The following is an 18949-nucleotide window of genomic DNA, read 5'->3' as shown; positions in this document are numbered from 1 at the left end:
TCAACGTTCCTTCGATTCGGGCGAAATGTTTCAGAAGCAATTTTCCTCTGATGCACGAAATCACGGTTCGTTTGAAGCACCGCGCAACGTGTAATCAAGCATAGCCCGATCGCGCTTAATTAATACTTGTTTCGAATGTTTCCAGCCCTCCTATGACGTAGCTTCCGGATTAAGGTTGAAATTTTTCCGGGCCCTTCGCCTTACTTTTCCCATTTCCCAACCGATCTTTACGCTTACTCCGTCCTAGTTGGGAATTTTTCGTTTAACTCAAACGCGCTTAAAACGATCCCTTTGACCGACTTGCGCGGCTGTTTCTCGTATTGGGTTGGCAACTAAGTGATTGCGGATTTTGCCATTAGGTAGTATTGACAAAATCCGCAATCACTTAGTTGCCAAGGCAATAATTAAAGTGCGGATTTTTACGCATTTATGGAAAATGGACACAGAATGTACACTATGGAAAATGATGTATGAAATATGCAAATTATGTACTTTCCACGATATTTGATAAGTAAAATATCTACCCAGGTTACATTTTCTAATTGTATCTTATGAAACTATGAATTTGCATAAGTAGTCTAGGTACCTCGTTTTCGACCTTAAACGTAGATATCCCTTTGGTAGCAAAGGGGAGTATTACATCGGACGATATTAGCGAGGAAAAAGTTGAAGGATATACGGAACCCATATATCGTCGTTTATGAATGGCAAATCAGAATTTAATAAAAAATACTGGCGATTGAACACAACGCAACGATGATTCTACTCTAAAAATCGTGAAATATTTATACAAAAGTATCGAGAACGAAACAAATATTTCTGCATCTCTAACAACTTGTAATTGTTTTAATTTATCGCTCGTTGTATTTGTTACGCTAAAAGATAAATTAATCTATTTTCCGCTGTGTTTCCACGCAGTGAATATATCAAAATCACAGGGGAAAATCGCACGATAAATCACGTTTTACATTTTTCTACAGGCAAGCAATTTTAAAATTTGATAAGCAATCGGCCAATCTTACGCTACCGAGATCGTCTTTTTCTTCTATTTATGTCTTTACAATTCGCGAAAACACGCTTCAGACATCTTGGCTTCTGTAGCGTACGGGACTAAAATTGTTGAGAATTGTGGATCTTTGAAACCGAAATAATGTTATAGGAGCGCTAAATTTACACTGAGGATTCATATTAAAATAGTAATATATTTATTTCATGGACGATTTCTTATATATTCATCGATACACACTTGCACGCGTCTCAGCACTTTCTTCCGTATCCGACTCTTAACCGACCGACTAGTTTACGCTCGTCTGTTTTCGAGACGCCGCGCACACACACACCTCCACACACCGACACTCACATACAAGCATCTCTACTACGCATTTAACCAAGTGCAGCACAGAAAATTATACATATCTCAACAAAAATAATTCATTCGCGATCCGCACCTTGCACGTAACTTGCCGCAATTAAAAAAGAAGGTGAGAAACGAGCGCGGAAAGCTGCAAACGTTCGAAGAATCGCGGTGATACGAAAGAAGCCGTGAGAATGGGAACCGATATCGCTAGACGAGGCAACGACGAACAGCAAATAACGAACCGCTTCTTGCACAAGAGTCAAAGTTGCGGGGAAAAAGCGTGTGACAAGAAAGAGATTCGCGAAAGTTGCGGGGGAAAAACGCGCGACAAGAACGAGATTCGCGAAAGTTGCTGGCGTATTTCGGTTGCCCAGAATGGCGAGAAGAAGCGCTCGTAACGTGCATGGGCCGACGCGTGCGAGTAGAAAAATCTGAGAAATAAAGTTCCGAGGGAACGACCAGTTCGCCGGACGTGCAGCTACGCTTTTTGCGCGGTACAGCGCACGAGAGGGATGAAACCGAGAAAAACTTGCCTATCCCCGCGAAATAATACCGGCGAGAATATCTCTGTCTGGATGAACGAATTATGCTTAAGGAAAAAAATTCATCGACCCCGTCTTGCCTCGTTTTAACAAGTAGACAGCTGCGTTTCAAAAAGCTGCTGCTTCTTCCCTCTCGGAATATATGGAATATTTTGGTGAAAATTCGGTTGCACCTTTTGATATCCGCTTATTAGATTCTGTGCATTTCTATGAATTTATGGGGGATTTTAAGGCGCAAAAATTCACATCTATCCTAACGTTTGGTAGAGAAAATAAATGGCTGCTTGCGCTCTATCGCTCTACGCGGCTTTATAAACCTGCAATCTTTAAATCTTTATATATCTGCAGTTATTCAGCGAACATTAACGGGGGCGCGATATTTCTGGATTCTAAATCGTAAAAATTACCAAAATTTTTTTATGGGTGGATCTAAAGATATAGGAATAAAGTACGCAAATAAAAGATAATTGAAACGAAAAAGGCTTCTCCGTTGGCATCTCTTGAACATTTAAGAAGGAAGAATTGCTCGAAACTAAAAAATCAACAGCTTTGCATCGACGAGTCTTCGTAGGCGGTAGAACTTTGGTAGAATTTTCATAGAATTTTCATGGGATTTGCAAATTGATTATCACCTGTCATCGTGTCTATCGGTAAAAAATCAAACGTCAAAGTGGAGAAAGATAGAGATCGAACGAAACGTGAGTCAGTAGGACGGGAATGGGACGTAAACGACTGTGTAGAAAGTATCGGGAGAAAGAAGCGTAGACGGAGGTCGAATGATCGGAATAAAAAGATACGGTCGTCGAAAAGCATCGATGCATACGAGTGCAGGGTCACGTCGATTGGTTGGCGTACCCGTGGCAAATGTCCTGCGGAATAATGTCGCTGAAGGCGTTCGCTTTATTCTCGATAGATAGTCGGATATGGAATCCGATCGCGATGCAAAAAGCTCAAAGTTCAAACAATACGACGAATTACAAATGCCGTTGTGTCGAGAAGAAAGATCCAATAAGATCGTCAAACGAACGAATGATTCGAAAAAATATGATACCACTGGGAAAAACAATGCTGTTAGTCGAACGGTAAATACAGCAATCACAGAGAAAAATACACGGTTGATCGATAGAAAAGACGCCCCTTTTTAACGAGACAATGCTGCAAACTCGAGTATCGCTGAAATACCAGTAAAAAGTCTCGAATCACGATTTAAATCGCGCTCGTTCAACGAATACGACATAATTCCGCTATACGAGTACTATTGGACGGAGTTTGTTAACGATAAACGTCGTTTAATCCTCCGTCGTGGCAACACAGAATACTATTTTAGAACGTGCATGCAGTCAATCACGAAAAGTTGACATACGCCTATCGAATTTTGTGCGCCTGACTTACCAAAGAAACTAAAAACACGCTTGGGCGCAGTATTATCTATATTTACGTATGAATAGCATTAAATATCGATGTATTTCTAAAAGGAATTTAGAACAGTATTTCACAGTATTTAACACAGAGAAATCTCGGGATAGAATTCACATCGGAAATTACGACACTTTTCATTTTTTTTAACGTCAAGGAGATGTTACAGTCGAACCTCTATAACTCGAGAACCTCCGTAAGACTACAATTCTGTACGTTCCCTTCCGCTCCGCTAGGAAAATCTCCAGAAGTCGAAATAAAACTTACTTCGACTGGAATTATTTGTCACGTGTCCAGAGGCATTATTTTACCTGTGTAACTCGAATTTGGAATAGTCAGACCTCTACGAGACGAACTTTTATCGCTATTGTCTCTGAACTCGAATCGAAATCGTATCAGCTACGCGGTTTGTCGCAAAATGTGAGAAATCGAACACTCGATATTCTTTCCTTTCTTCTAACTGTTAGGATTGTCTCTGATAACGTAAGGCGATACAAGTCGTGTATCTACTTTCTTGTGCTTCGACCACGTGCATATTCGAAGCTAATCGTCTGAACGCGTAATTGTCGTCATCCCTTTACTTTAACTTTCGTCTTTAACTTTCACATTTATGCACCTGTGTACGTTATTTACGCACTTATGTACTTGAAACGAGTTCTAAAAGCAAGTTGAAGATACTAACAGTTTCTGCAAAGGTGAATATAATCGTGCACAAAGTCTCTGTACGTCGAATTTTCGTTCGTTAAACCTCTTTCCCTGGGAAATTTCGATAAGTCGAGAGTTCCGTAACTCGAAGATTTTCGCTTCACTCTCCAGGTTCGACAGTATTTTTATGATTTCACGTAGACATAACAGGCGTATATAATTTTTGCCACACTGTATTTTATATCTTTCTAGTCGTTTTCTCTTAACAAAGATGAAAGCGAATAAACCGTGCTACGTTTCCACAACATAGCGTCCTAATGTGTCAACAAAATTCGTACAGCCAACGTTCTAATTACGATGTTTTATATTTGAAGGCTACGTGAACATCTTTGCGACCGACCTGTGTAACAAGTACAACGTTGCGCAAATCGAATCTGCGATAGAAAGGGAGATGCTTCTCGTTCTCCTCTCTCGTCCTCCTCAATTTACGCGAGTACAACGCGTCACGTATAAAGCTGCAAAAATGTTCCAAGGAGCTAAAAAATACAACGACGACGCGTTAAAAAAAGAGGAAGAAAGAAGAAACAAGGAACAAACAAGAAATCAAAGTCGAACGAAGTTAACTTTTTATTTTTCGACACTTCCAAACTTTTCCCTCTTTGCTTTGCTTTCACGCGTTGCTTTCGTTGGGAAAGCTTTTTTTTTTTTTTGCTCTTAAAAAATTGAACGTCGCGTCGTGTCATCGTAGAACCGTAGTTTGCCTGTCGTATTTCTCCGCGAATATAATAGAAACGCGGGCGTCATTAACGCGTTTCCCTTCGTCTTTTGCGTCGTGCAAATGTACCGAGTGGAATATATTCGAGATTTTTCAGGAAACTGCAGAGAGAAAGCTCCGAACCCGAGGTTTGGCGTAAACGGCAACAAATAAAGTTTGACAAGGAAAGGACGGGAGTTGAAGTTAAACTCAGGCAAGCCGCTTACAGCTGAACGGTTTAAAAGACTGCGGCAAAAGGCTCTGCACTTTTATCGTGGGCGAAAGGGCAGATATAGCTGAACGCTTGGTAGGCGTTATAAATCGAGCTTGGGCGTAAAATTACCAGTCCTGTGAATGAGAAACAGTTTTCGCGATCAAGTTGCTGCTAATAGGTCAGATGGAATTTTAATTAAACCGTTGTCGCGTCACGTCGTTCTTACGACGGTGAATATTTTACACAACCAGTTTACACCGCACTTTTTCTTTCTTTCCGCTCGAACAAACGTCGTTGGAGAAAGAACCGTCGGGACGAAACTAAATATTTTAACAGTTTTAAGGCAGCCACGACACGAAAGAAATGCGTAACGACGCGCCAATCGATCTTCTGTATCGTATTATATCGCCATTTATTTCTATAACTTCTTCCCCTTAAACGCAAACATCAGCTTCCTTTTACCAGAAATGCGGGAAACGAGTTGGAAGATTCTTCGAGTTGAATTTTTGCAAAGAAAATTTCATGGTAGTTTAATTTGAGAAACGAACGCAACTTAGAACATTTTGCACGGGAGTGAAACGAAATGCATTTCCTATCGAATGGATTGGAAATTGTCGACAAATATCTAAAAGATAGCCAAGATGTAAGGCAGAGTCTCGGTGGACACTCCCTCTGTCCATAAAATCGTGCCGTAAAAGTCGATAACGATCGTTCTCAGCGACTTCACTGCAACCTGGCATTGCATGATTATAAAACTCGATAATTGCGCTCTGTAATTACTGTTACGATCATTCCATGAGTTGCTTCGTTTCGACGTCAGTTAATTTTCATTGAACAACGAAGAATCCCGCGGTATATCTATATACAGAGTGTCCTGTTTTTACGCATGAACGCGTACGTATCGAAAGGGGCACGTTGCTAGAGAAATGATGGAAAAAAGCTAACGAAATATCAACGATGAAAATATCGAGGTTGATGAGGACGCATCGTTTAATTTATCCTTCTCTTTTCGCTTTTCCATGATGAATGAAAATTCTATTTCGTCAACGACGAACGATACACGAACGCTATTCCAGAATACACGTTACAACAACGATATAGACAATGCAAAGTTTCTACGATAGAGAACGACAAACACGCAACGCGGAACAAACGCGTTATCTTGCCTCATCGAAGCTTTTAATATGCAAACTGTGAACTGTAACATCATACTGCTTGATGCGCATGCATTACCCACTCATTCGCTATTGCTTTCCAATGAATAAATACCAGTCCATCTACCCTCGTTTCTCTGTACGTACATACGAACCGACTACGCAATTCCAACGCGTTCTCCTGTCTATTTTTGAAAGTTTATTATGCAATGTTTGCTTTCGATACGATCCACGGCACGATCTTCGACGAAAATTACGTCAGACGTAACGATTCGCGGATGCGGTTCGCTTTGCACCAACGAGAACGTGTTTTTTCGCAAAACACGCTGCAACTTCATTTGGCGATACTCTGTAATCTGTGAAATTTTTAATAGAAACATTTACTTTACCTTACTGTAAGTCTTTGTTAGCTCGAGCCGATTATAACGTAGACGTTGTAATATATGGACGTAGGGAACAGAAGGTTGAAAATGTGCGAATTTTACGTATAAAAAATTACACTGAATCGCGGAAGTATTCGTACCATCTTTTTCTCGATTGTCAACTTCGAACGATTCCTATCGTCCCAGAATACGAATTTCAAAATTTTCAACGATAAAAATTCCTTCGATGATGAGATAAGTTTGCTTATTTCAAACATACAGGCGCGCACAAAAGAGAGTTCAAAGTTGCGAGCGATTTACTCGTATGTATGCACATATGTTTAGTAACATTTGTACCAGATATTTTTCACCGCGTTGTCGACAGTCTATTCCGGCGTATGTATTATTCGTTGCTTATTCATCGCTCTTGTCAAATACGATGCCGTTTCGTAAATCCACGGTATTTTGCTATTACTATAGTATTACTATACCACTTGCGTTTAACAGTTTGACTGCCACGCCGAAATCACATGTTTCCCTGAGGATGTCACAGTGTTTTAACACAGTGCACCGTTAGACGCAAGATTTGTTCTCTTTTTTTTTTTTTTTTATCGATGTTCTAATAAAAATGTTGAACCGTTCAATGGGGCACTTTTTATCTCAAAGTATCTTCTATTTATCGGTTATATTCAAAATGCCCTAACTGTCAATTTTCATTCAATTTTTACGATTGTAAGAAGTTGAAGCGCTCCGGTCACCAATGACCACCATGGCAACACAGGAGAAATCGTGATCGGTCACATATATTTTTTTTTTATTTAATCGTTTACATTCACAATTTGTCCAGTTTGGACATTTGGTAGAATGTTTTAGCTGTTAGATTATCATGTGGGTGGCTACCCCCAGTGGGATACCATCTTCGTGTTTGTCAGGTTGTGTCCTTTGTGAGGTCTGCTGCGGTCACATATGACCGACGTGGCAGTCAAAGTATTAAACTTTCTTTCGTCCGCCGTTGCATTTGTATTGGGTTGGCAACTAAGTGATTGCGGATTTTATCATTAGGTGATATTGACAAATTCCGCAATTACTTAGTTGCCAACCCAATGTATCGTCGCTAGTAAGAATTTGCAAATTAAGATCGTAACCGAAAATCGAAGACGTAAAAGAGTTGCGTATTTCCAGAGCTCATTGTACACGTCGAAGTGAAATCGAAGACGACACGACCAATCGGAAATTCGTCATCGTGAAAATGCTAGCCAAGAGCGGATCTTCGAAAATCAATCTTATCTGGTTCTTTCGTTAAACCCGTCCCACTGAGGCTGAGTCGATAGACGACGACTCGTAGGTAGAAAGTTGGGAAAAAACGAAAGCAAGAAGATGTACGACGACGGTCATTATCAGCAGCCGAGTCGTTCCAATTCGAGGCTGCTCCTTGCCAACCAATGTTTCGTGGAGAAGTTCGGGCTGGCTGACTGTCTAGCTATTCTCGTTTCTCCTGTCTTTCGGGAATTCATCGCGAATCGTAGAAAAGGAAAAAGCGAGAGAGCAAAGAGAGAGCGACTGTGGAGGACGAGAAAGAAAGGGTATTCTTGAAACCAAGTTAATTCCTCTGCGAAGCGTGATTGGCCTGGATACGAGCCACCATCTAAATGTCACGTTTCTATCGGCTACAATTCCACGACAAGAATTACCAAACATCGGCCACTGGCCATCGTCGGGAATAATGACCCAATTTCGAATATTTCGATCGTTTTCGACGAATAGGCCGAGCCAACCAGCTGCACAAACGCGAAAACAATCCACTTTTACGGACCATAATATCTTTAGGATATAAGATTATCCCGAGTTTACGATACGGACAGCGTATCGGCTATTTTCGAGAAGTTGGAATTTTTCCACATTGCACGTTACAAAGTTTACAACTCGGACCACGTCGACAAATTAATTAGTTTTTTAAGCGCTCGATGGGTCCGTTCGATAAACTTCACTACGACTTGATACGCACGTAACGCACCGCTTGCGAGATGCTCACTACGTTTCGACAGTCGCATAATTGGAGAGACACAGATTCCTACCTCGTAGAAAACGTTGACGAAAGCACACCCCCTAGACTGACACCTAGAACGTAAGCGCCAGACGCTCAGAGAACGAGACACGCTTCGAAATAAACATTCGACAAAATCACGATCATGTTAGAACTCTTTAATCGACCCTCTCTTGCGCGTTGATATCGTTCAAAGTTCGCAAACTCACCGAACGGTTAGAAATTGATCATCGACTGAAGGAGAGATCGCGACATAATGCGAATGTCTGTAGGATGGGACGGTTAAAGATGCAGAACACGCCGCGATAAACACGGAGCTATTCTACTTTGAGCCTAACTCCTCCATCGATTTGCCTTCGTCGTCGTATCCTTGCATCTAAGTTGGGATCGTCGGAAACCAATCCAACTACTCTCAATGATATATTCATAGTAACTGATTTGCAGTCTACTCGTAGAATACTTTTCACTGTCGAGTGGATCTGTTTTTTTTTTTTTATCGTTGTATATTAGGTCGTCGGAAAAGTTTCTTCCGTTTGATAAGGAAATAACGGATGCGCAACATTTCCCGTTTTATATTATTTTATCGAATTACGTATGATCCATTTTGCTCTATCAAACTAAAGATCGCAACGTTCGACAGATTAGGTTTCATGTTTGTATAAAAGTGCGTTTTTGGTGTAAAAGACGTGTCTGTAAAAGAAAGACACTTTCCGGACAACCTGATACTTACAGTCGGACTCGATAAGCGCAAGCGAATTCAACTAGTCGGCAAAAGTATCGTTTAAACGGACTATCGTTTAAAAGTATCGTTTAAGGTAGGTGGACTACAATTTAAAATTGTACCGTGATCAACGAACATGTGATAAGTAAAACGGTCTGTGAAGTAACAGTTTAATTTCTAATGACAAAGGGAATGTTTAATAGAACCTTTCGTTTCTGGAAATTTCACGATCGCGTTGACATTTTTAAATTGCTTTCGTTATTCCGAAGCACCGAAGGCGTAATGGAGTCGTACCGCTGAAAAGAAAAAGGTGACAAACACGTATTTCAAAAATGATTCAAACTGTAATTATCCACTTCAACTTCTCTGTTTAACGTAGAAAGGGTATTACGAACGTCAAAATAGTATAATTACTCGAGCAACTCGACGATTCAAGTTAAATAATATTTTTTACTGAAAGAAGCAAGCGAAACTTTCGAGAGGAGATAAAAAGCACGATATTAATAATAGAAATGTAATACGCGTCGTTATGATGGCGATATGAACCAGGGAGAAACACGAAATTGTATGAGAATTCATTACGTTTAAGTACATACTTTGCCCTTTATTACTTTCACTTCTTCGTGTCGCTGTGTTTTGAAATGTAATCAGCTTACGCCAGTGAAATGTAATTACCATTGCGGTTCAGCGTTGTAATTACAATTTTGATTATAATTTTAACATTTCCATTGAATGTATGTTATTGTGCCGATCTCATTTTCACGTAAACAGTTTTACCGATGTAACTGTTTTTAAGAGTATCCCACTTCCTTTATTTTTCTGCTTTAAGAACGTTAATTGATAATCTTATCCGAGCCATCTTGAATTACATAAACAAACTGATATTACGTCGTATAACAATCTATTTCAGGAAACGTTTTAACAAATAGGGAATTAGATCTGCATAGTTAGACGAATATTTAAATACGCGGTTAACGTCGGAAATTATTAAACTAGAGTGTCCGATATTTTTACATTTGAAAGGAAATTGAAAGAGGATAAAGCACGAAAGAAGCGTTCTTAAGGACACGTTTCTTTTTTTGTCATTTCTGTTCACCGAGCCGCTCATTACTTTGAAAATGACGGAACGATTCTTATAGTTCAAGGATGTAGATCCAATCAAGTAACTTTAATTAATTTAGAAGAAATATTTTTCAAGTTTGGCATTATCCAGATAGCTCGTGACAGTTTTATACCAATCGATCAAGGCCGTCTCTTTAACCTACTAAATTATAGAGAAGATCTAAATCGTCGTGATATCATTTATCTGTTTAAAATATGTTTGCAAATGTTTAATGAATCATTCTAGATACTAATTTGCGATTTATAATCGCTATTAAACGTTTCCTTCGTTATATTGTCTGCCAATATTAATGTGAAAATTACAATGAAATAGATGCAATCAGGGACACTTTAACACTTTATTTCTTACATACTGCAGTGCATAAATTATTTAATAAAGAATTGAAATTAACATCCACATTTTTGTAACCGAGTCGTATTCAGCGCAATTTCATCGATACGTGTTTCCACTGCCAAACTTTCCACTGTCCAATTATTCTTGTCCCCGATGGTATACGTAATCGATAAAATAATTCTCCACTAAATGTCCTTCGGACGTTTATCGATCTATAAAGAGTACGCACGAGGATACCGTGCGATTTGTCAGTAAAAATATCCAGAAGTTGTTAAACAGCGTGGAAAAGATCACTGAATACCATCGCCAGATTCCGGAACTGATGTAATATTCAGTAGGTTGCGCGTTGAATGTACGATTCCCGTAATTTCTCCCGCGATTTCATACAATTACCGTCCGCAACGGAAGCGTTAGTCCACGAAAGTATCACGAAGAAGATTGCTACGTCACTAGGGGATTTGAATCGATTGTTTCGGCTTAGTACGTACTTCTAGTGGACGAGCTCGCTAGAAAACCAACAGTTTCATAGACGTGATTTCTTTCTGACACATAATCTAAGAAAAGAACGGCAACGTCTTTTCTTTTTCTCCGGCTGTAAGGATATTTCTCCATTTTAATATCACAGTGTAAGAAAGGGTACGGACCGCTGGGAAAATAAGTACGTGCTATCGGTACAAATACGAAACCGCCGAACGTTTCCAAGGCAAGTTGCAATTTTTCAAAAGGAGAATTCTTTTTACGAGAAGAAAATATTAAGAGATCACGTCGATTTTTGTCTACCTTTCGTCCTACGGAGTCGATATTTATTTCCAATACGTATACACTCGTTGTATTTACTAAAATTAACGAACCGATCCATCTCTTTAACTCTATACGGATAACTAACCACTAAACTCTCTACAATTTATCACACGAATCAAACAAGGATGTACGAGAACTATGTTCGGAAAGTTTTAGTAGCTTGTTAACCATTCACTTTCACAGGCTACTTATGACTTAATGAACGGTATTTAACTACTGCAACGTGGTATTTGTACAGTAGATATGAAGAGAAATAAATACGACTTCCTCAATTTCTCACGGCGCGAACTTTAATTACGCTATTTTATAATTTCGGTCGTTTACGGCTTCAATTGATTTAATAGGAAATTCACTTTCGTTTAATAGAATCGTCTAACGCGGCCGTTCTATTATTCGAACAGCGTGTTTCCTACTAAAATTCTACATACGACGCGCAGAGATTGTGAACTTTTGCGCAATTTCATATTTTTATGGACAGAACTAAAAAATGGATCTATATATTCTTGCGTCTTTAAATTCATTGCAAATGCAGAAAAACCCGCAATCTATCGATAAATATAGAGCGTTGATTTTTTTCTATTGAACGAGACGTATTCAGAATGCGTCGGTAAAATTACAGGGAATGCCAGATAATATTGCGATAAAGCTACCATAATACGATTCAAACTCGATAAAAGTTGTAACGATCAAGTACATTCATCGAACAAAATTATTCTGCAAAACATTTTAAATATGTATTGATGGAGTTGGTGATTAAGTTCCTACGATCCATCGAACGATTTCCGACGAACTATTAATCGAACTTCGGTTTATACGTTATATCTTTTGTTTTATTTTTTTTTTTTTTTTTTACTTTTAATCGCTCGCCCAGTTCAATTTCTGCCTCGTATTATATTTGTAATCGGTGAAGAAAGAAATTGAACGATCGATAAATAATAAACTCACCCTCTCTCGGTGCACTGAATGCCTGCAGTCCTCGCATTAAGGCCGGCTAGTCAAGGTCCATGCAAGCTGATTTTTATACCCAGAAATCTGTAATCACGCACAGAAACAAACTGATTAGCCTTGCGCCGCAGTGAACTTTTCGTGACGAATATTTCACTTCTTCGTTAACATTCAAGTCACGACAAATGATAGCACAAACTATCCTACAGCGCGCCCTGCGAGAGCTCTATCACCTATACAAATATTTCTTTAATTTCTGCCGATATGACAAATATTGGATACATTCACTGCGCATTTATCGTCGCCAACGAAACTATTTGAACTCTTTATGAATATTTCGAAATTTTATTGGCACTATAGCGACTGTCGGTAAATTATATTAATAAAATTCTTAACGATTTTGATATATTTTGTAGAGATCGCAAAAATAAAAACAAGCAACCATCCATAATATCGTTGAATGTCAGTATTCAATTGGAGTATCCTTCAATATCTTTAACAGTTATTATATAAAGCAATTATTCATACTATATATTGGTTCTTTACTTAAATACAAGTTTGGAATAAATATCTTGTAACTTCTATATATGATACATATATTGTCAGATTGTAGTCGAATTTTGCCATAATAGCAGTCACATAAGTGTTTTATGTAATACGCACGATATACACGTAAAGGTTTACTATGGTAAGCGTACGAATCCCTTCGTAAACAACTGTATATGCGTCCCGAATTGTTTATTTACCTAAAGATATTCGTATTCGTATTCCTCGATACTATCGTTAAACACTATCGTTACTATCGTTAATCGTATTATCTCGATATGTAAGCCATTGTCTAGGAAAATAATGACAGTTGAACGCGTAACAATAACGATGTTATAACAATACAAAAATGACCTTACTCACTTGAAAATTAACAGTTCCTGTGAAAAAACAGCTTTGGAAAACGTGTTGTAACGTTTACAAAAACGTTCATAGAACCAGCCACTTTTCATTGCACGATAATTCAAGACACTGTACGATTTCTTAAGGAATTCCACCATGTTCCGACGCTCACTGTTATTATTAATATACTGGTAGAAAATGAAGCGAAAACACGATATATTTTGATGATTATTAATGATATTTCGACAGACACAACACTTAGGTTATTCAATGTAGAAACGCGCCACGCATTGTTACAAGGAAGAATGCAATATTTTACCGCACGAGGCGCTGCGAACCGACGCGCTCACGAACGGCGCGAAAATCAAAGTGTCATCTCCACTATGTGCGTTGTTATCTAAAGTGGACCAAATTTGAAACGTTTACTAATAAAGAAAGATGATTAGATGACATATTTGTAGTTCGTTGGAATTAATTTTCAGGTCTGCCCTGATAAAGCGAAACGAAACGTTAGAACAAAGCGAAGCGTATTCGTAATAAAAATCCGATTGAATCATAAATATAATCCCGTTCAATAGTCTCAGGACTCCATTTCTAGACCTTTATTTTCTATGTCTTCTACTTTTAATGAAACTTTACCATTTGATGTAGACTGTAAAATTGCACGCATGTTTTAAAAAATCGCTAATATATTAGTAAGCTATACTTTCTTTCTCATATAAATATCATTTCTTTATATTGCTATTCTGTTTTTATTTGCTGTTAAATGTTTTATGATCGCTCGATTGAAAATCGAAACAGCAGATCGATACACGCGTGTCGATGGAACCCACAAATAGACCTTCGATGCTATTCTCCCGAAACCAGGCATTCTCAACCAAATTCGCCGCTTTGTATTCAAAAACATAAAATAACTTTAACATTCTTCTTTTTATTACAAATTCTCTTTGCACTTTGGTATTCGACATATCACAAAGGTTTGCACTGTGTACCTTTTAGATTTTGAATCAACTTGCATAAAAATGGGACAACACGCTCTGCTCACTCAGCGACGAGACACACAACAACAACATACATACAACCGACGAGAGTTTATGACGAGCGCGTTACAGTGAAAGCGGAAAAGAAACTCGATGAGAAAGAGAGCAAATCTAAAAGAAGAATCGCGCGAGATTTTTCTCCATCTGCATCGGGTATCGCCATAAACGTTCTTAATATTACAACAGAAGAGAAAAGTCCAACGAGAAAGAGTGGTTCTGACGATGTTACGGGAACGTTTAACGTGGAAGAGATTAACCTCGTAAACCTCCGCAAACGGCGTTCCTTTTTATTAAACCGACAGACTTTTCGGCTACATGAATTGTCAAACGAACGTTTCATTGTATTTGTCTGTGAAACGTGAACTTGTTGGTCCACGAAAATCGACTTGGCTTTTACCGTCGCGTTATTAAATTATATTTTACCGACGAACATCGTAAAAGATCTTAGATTGTAAGCTTTCGCTTATAAGTAAAGTATTATTAGATGACGTATATGTGATTCTTCGGGTTTCAATCTTGTTAACATGTAACCCGAAGAAGAAACATTTTCCTATAAGGAAATGGACAGTTTCACGGTAAAAATATTCACGAAGCGCAACGTACTATTAAAAACACGATCTAGACGTAAAGAATCATAAATACGTCTTTGTAAACTATTCAGCTTGACCTTATAATGTGCTTTAAGGTAAAACAGGCAACATCATAATCTAAACAGTATGTACATACGTTTGATGTTACGCGTCGTGTTGCGAAAGAGCATATGTCAAATACCTGATATACACTGTATAATACCCGTATAACTCGACGCCAAGCCATCAGTAATTCGAAATATGCGACTCGGTGGTACACTCGAGGAATGCATACACGAATCGGTGATTACGCGCGCAGCGAAGCCAAGTACCTCGAGATATCACAAAGTAAGTAGCTCAAAGTACTTAAACTACAAATCCTGAACTCTTAGACGAACTCTATAAAGTTCAAGTAATACGTTCGAAGGCTGCGGAACAGGAGTGATTCTTTAAAAAATTGTAACTTAACGGAACACAGAGGAATTGGAAAACAGATTGGAAAAAAGAAACGAAGATCAAAATGTAATACGTTGCGAAACATAGCCACAGTTTGACTTATTCGATTGTCCGGTCATCTCGTAATTAATTATGATATTTCGCATGATCGAGATCCGGTGATTCTAAGGTAGCAAAGAGTTCGAACGAAGCGCGCAACAATTTTGAAACCGGTTGATTGCCGAATTTTGTCGCAAATCGATCGAAATTCCAGACGATTAACGAGAGGCCACGTTACGAGTAAATTGAACAATGTCGATGCTATTTATCCGCCATCAGGGATTCCCGGTTTCATTAGGTCTGTATTGGCCGTGGCTAAAGTTATACGTTTAACCGCTCTATCTTTCCTGGCGAACGAATGAAACGACCTTAACGAGAAACTTGGATCACGCCATGTCTCGTTTCCTACTCGTGGCTTTCTATTAATTCCACAGGTTTATCTACTTTCTGTTATCCGATTAATTCGCAAGGCAATTACGTGTTTCTCCCCGCGCTATTTAAAAACCATCGATATATTGGATAAAATCTAATAAACTAAATTAATTGTATATCACGTTTGATACAGAGAATGTTCGTGTAACGATCGCTACGATTTCCTAGACACTTGCGATATTGTACTAAAAATAAGAGGAAAAAATTGTTGTTTAAAATTGTATATTTTATTTTTGTATGCGAAGTGGAACGTAAATTTCAAGCGAGTATCAGAGAATTAAAGAACGCGATATACTGTGAATTTGCAAGTTCGCCTAAACCTGCAAGGGAGGGACTGCGTAAAAACGAATAAACAAATAAAATATCAAATCGATGACAGAGTTATCTGAAAAAGAAGTAAGAAGAAAGATCTTTCGTTCTTATTAAAATTTCACCCATTAGACCACGTAATATCCGTTTCAAACATGTTTACGCGATATTCGATATTTTTACATCTGAAATAGTGTAAAAAACACTCATTCATCGGTGGAACTATCGAAAACCAAACAATTTTCGATAGCAAGTTTCTCGATAACTGGTCGATGATAGTAACGCGTAGAACACTTAAAGGTTTTTAATAAAAATGTAGAATGTTGCTGCTACGAAACAGCAACAGAATTTTTGTACATTTGACAATATCCTGCTACCGAGTTATATTTCACTTGTACGATGTCTATGAAAGCGTCATCGAACCGGTAACCTACATCGCGCAATTTACAATTTCAACGCAAATAAACCGTAACCGAAAGCGATTACGTATTCGTATTTTACGTGTTAGTAAAACGTCTATGTACTTATACCGCAGCAATCATTAGTAACACGAGAATACGATGCAGATTTTTAATTTCGGACGAGTTCTGGGACACGTAACTTCGCTATGTGATTATTTAAAATTGCACGCTTCAGAAAAAGCACGAGGCTAACACGGATCATGCTTTATGAAAAATACGCATGTAATACTACATTTTATGCAAGCTATATTTTACAAGATTTTCAGCTGTTATTCAGCAACAGCTATGGCGGTACATCGTGCAGTAAGCTAATCCGTAAAATATGTTGCTCGTTACTTCGTAATGCATAAATTACAATTTCCACAGAAGCATTGATTACTGTTATTATCCAAAGTTTCAGATTGTATAATTTAAGTTGTAACTCAATTAGTAGACATGATTTTAATATCGTTCGACTTCAAAATGAGATAACAGCTAATCGCGTTAAATATCGAAGTACGATTATATTAGGTTGTTGCATAATAAACGTCGATTTTCGACGAGACCTTGTTTCCAGCTAATTTCCCGGCAGAATAGAAAGCGATGTTTGCAACGATCTCCGAAACTGTAGAAAGCTCGGAGCCTTTTTTCGAAAGCAAAGTATCGTACGTCGCGCGTGTGTAAATAAAAATCGACGTCGTACGTCGACCTAAAAGGTTTCTGGAAAATGTACATTTATACGTTCTCTCTTTTCCATCGCAAAAGGGAAAAAGGAAGAAAAAAAAAACCTTGTGTAAAAAAAAATAGCCCGCGCTCGAAAATAGAAGGAAAAATGTTTCACGCGCAAACGAAATTTTCATGAAACAGAAACTCGTATGTAGCCATCGTACGTATTTCCAAAGCGTGCGTGCCTTTTGACGATCATTCCGAATCAACGTCCAAAGATAGTCAAAGGAGAACTGTCTTTCTTCAAATTTCACTTCGTACGCTAGTCGTCGTTAATTTTCTTTCGAAGCACTCCAAAGCGGCTAAGTATACGCGTAAATTACATTGCCATGTGAAATTATGCGTAAACTGGGTTAGAAATATCTCGTAAGTTGTCATTACATATGCGTTGTACGATAGAAGTCCATTTGTCCAAACTCGGCTTATTCAAACAAATTTTGCTACAGTACCTGCTTTACCGAACATATTGCTGAGCTCTCGCCATCCAGGCTCACACTGCACCATGCACCAGTTATGCGAACTTGTTTCGTTGTACTCGATGCACAAGAACGTTCACTCTATACATGCTAACTTCTATGAATATTTGCTCAGCTGCCGAAGACGTGTTTACCACGGCGATGTATTAATACGAAACGAATATTTTACTTGAAAACTTGAAGCATTGGCCGTTATACGTGCAAGGAAACAACGATTTCCACTTAACAAAATTGCGGGTAAGCACGAATTTTAATATTTTTGAAGAAAGATCGATGCGTTCGTTTCGATCTTCGTTTAAGAAAGTAATCAGTCGCATGGCGAAATTCAACGTCTGATCGATCTTATGGCATTCTATATCGCGAGAAGCAACACGCACGAACAGATTAATTGAAATCCAGTAATACGAACATCAGCTCTTGTTATCCGAAGGGACAGAGGTGGAAGAGAGAATTAGCGAACTCCTGTTATCCAAGACATCTTGTTATTCGAATAGGTTTGTCCTTTCACGATTTTGGATAAACGGAATCTTACTTTACGATAACTTAGCATAAGAGACGTAATATGTACTTGATATGAGGCAGGCATCGCTGAAGTCTAATCGTAGGGGATCTGTCTTTACGACAAACGGCCATATAGGCCAAAATTCTGATTTCCAGGCACGTCCGATAGTATCCATTGATTCTCTGAATCTACACCCGGACGATATACAACATCGTACGATAACGACAGCCTTGACACGACTTCCATTTCATGTTCGACCTCTTCGAACAAAATTGTCCCCTCTCTATAGGGTGTCTATCATATCCGCACGAAGCTACGTTCCTATCTGCTCTTAAAGTTATATTCCAACTTTGTGACTCTAGCGGAGTTTTCAACAAACTTTTTATGAATTTTTATGAATACGATTAAAGAAACGGAAACTGAAACACAGATTTCTCGCTGATCTACTTTCTATCTACTTTATAAATATTATCGATGCGTAGTTTACTACGTTATATATTTTTTGGCGTATTACGAACTCTCTCTCTCTCTCTCTGTCTTCTGTCTTTCAATTTCCCATAAATGCATAAAAATCAGTCTACTTATAAGAGATGCTGGTTCGCCCAGTTATATGTCACGCTCTGCGCACAAGGAACTGTCCTGGTTGACGCTGATAAATTCA

General features: G+C 38.5%; 1 protein-coding gene across 1 annotated transcript in view; it reads right to left on the bottom strand.

The window, feature by feature from the left end:
* Window positions 1-18949, bottom strand: part of Hs3st-A (Heparan sulfate 3-O sulfotransferase-A) — a 193365-nt gene that overhangs the window by 105318 nt on the left and 69098 nt on the right. The window contains exon 3 of the mRNA XM_033328559.2: window positions 12412-12498. The gene's annotated coding sequence lies outside the window, so the exon portion shown is untranslated. The remainder of the gene's footprint in view (window positions 1-12411; window positions 12499-18949) is intronic.

Source organism: Bombus vancouverensis, chromosome 3 (assembly GCF_051014615.1).
Source record: "Bombus vancouverensis nearcticus chromosome 3, iyBomVanc1_principal, whole genome shotgun sequence".
NCBI lineage: Eukaryota > Metazoa > Arthropoda > Insecta > Hymenoptera > Apidae > Bombus > Bombus vancouverensis.
This window is presented reverse-complemented; position numbering and strand designations above follow the sequence as displayed.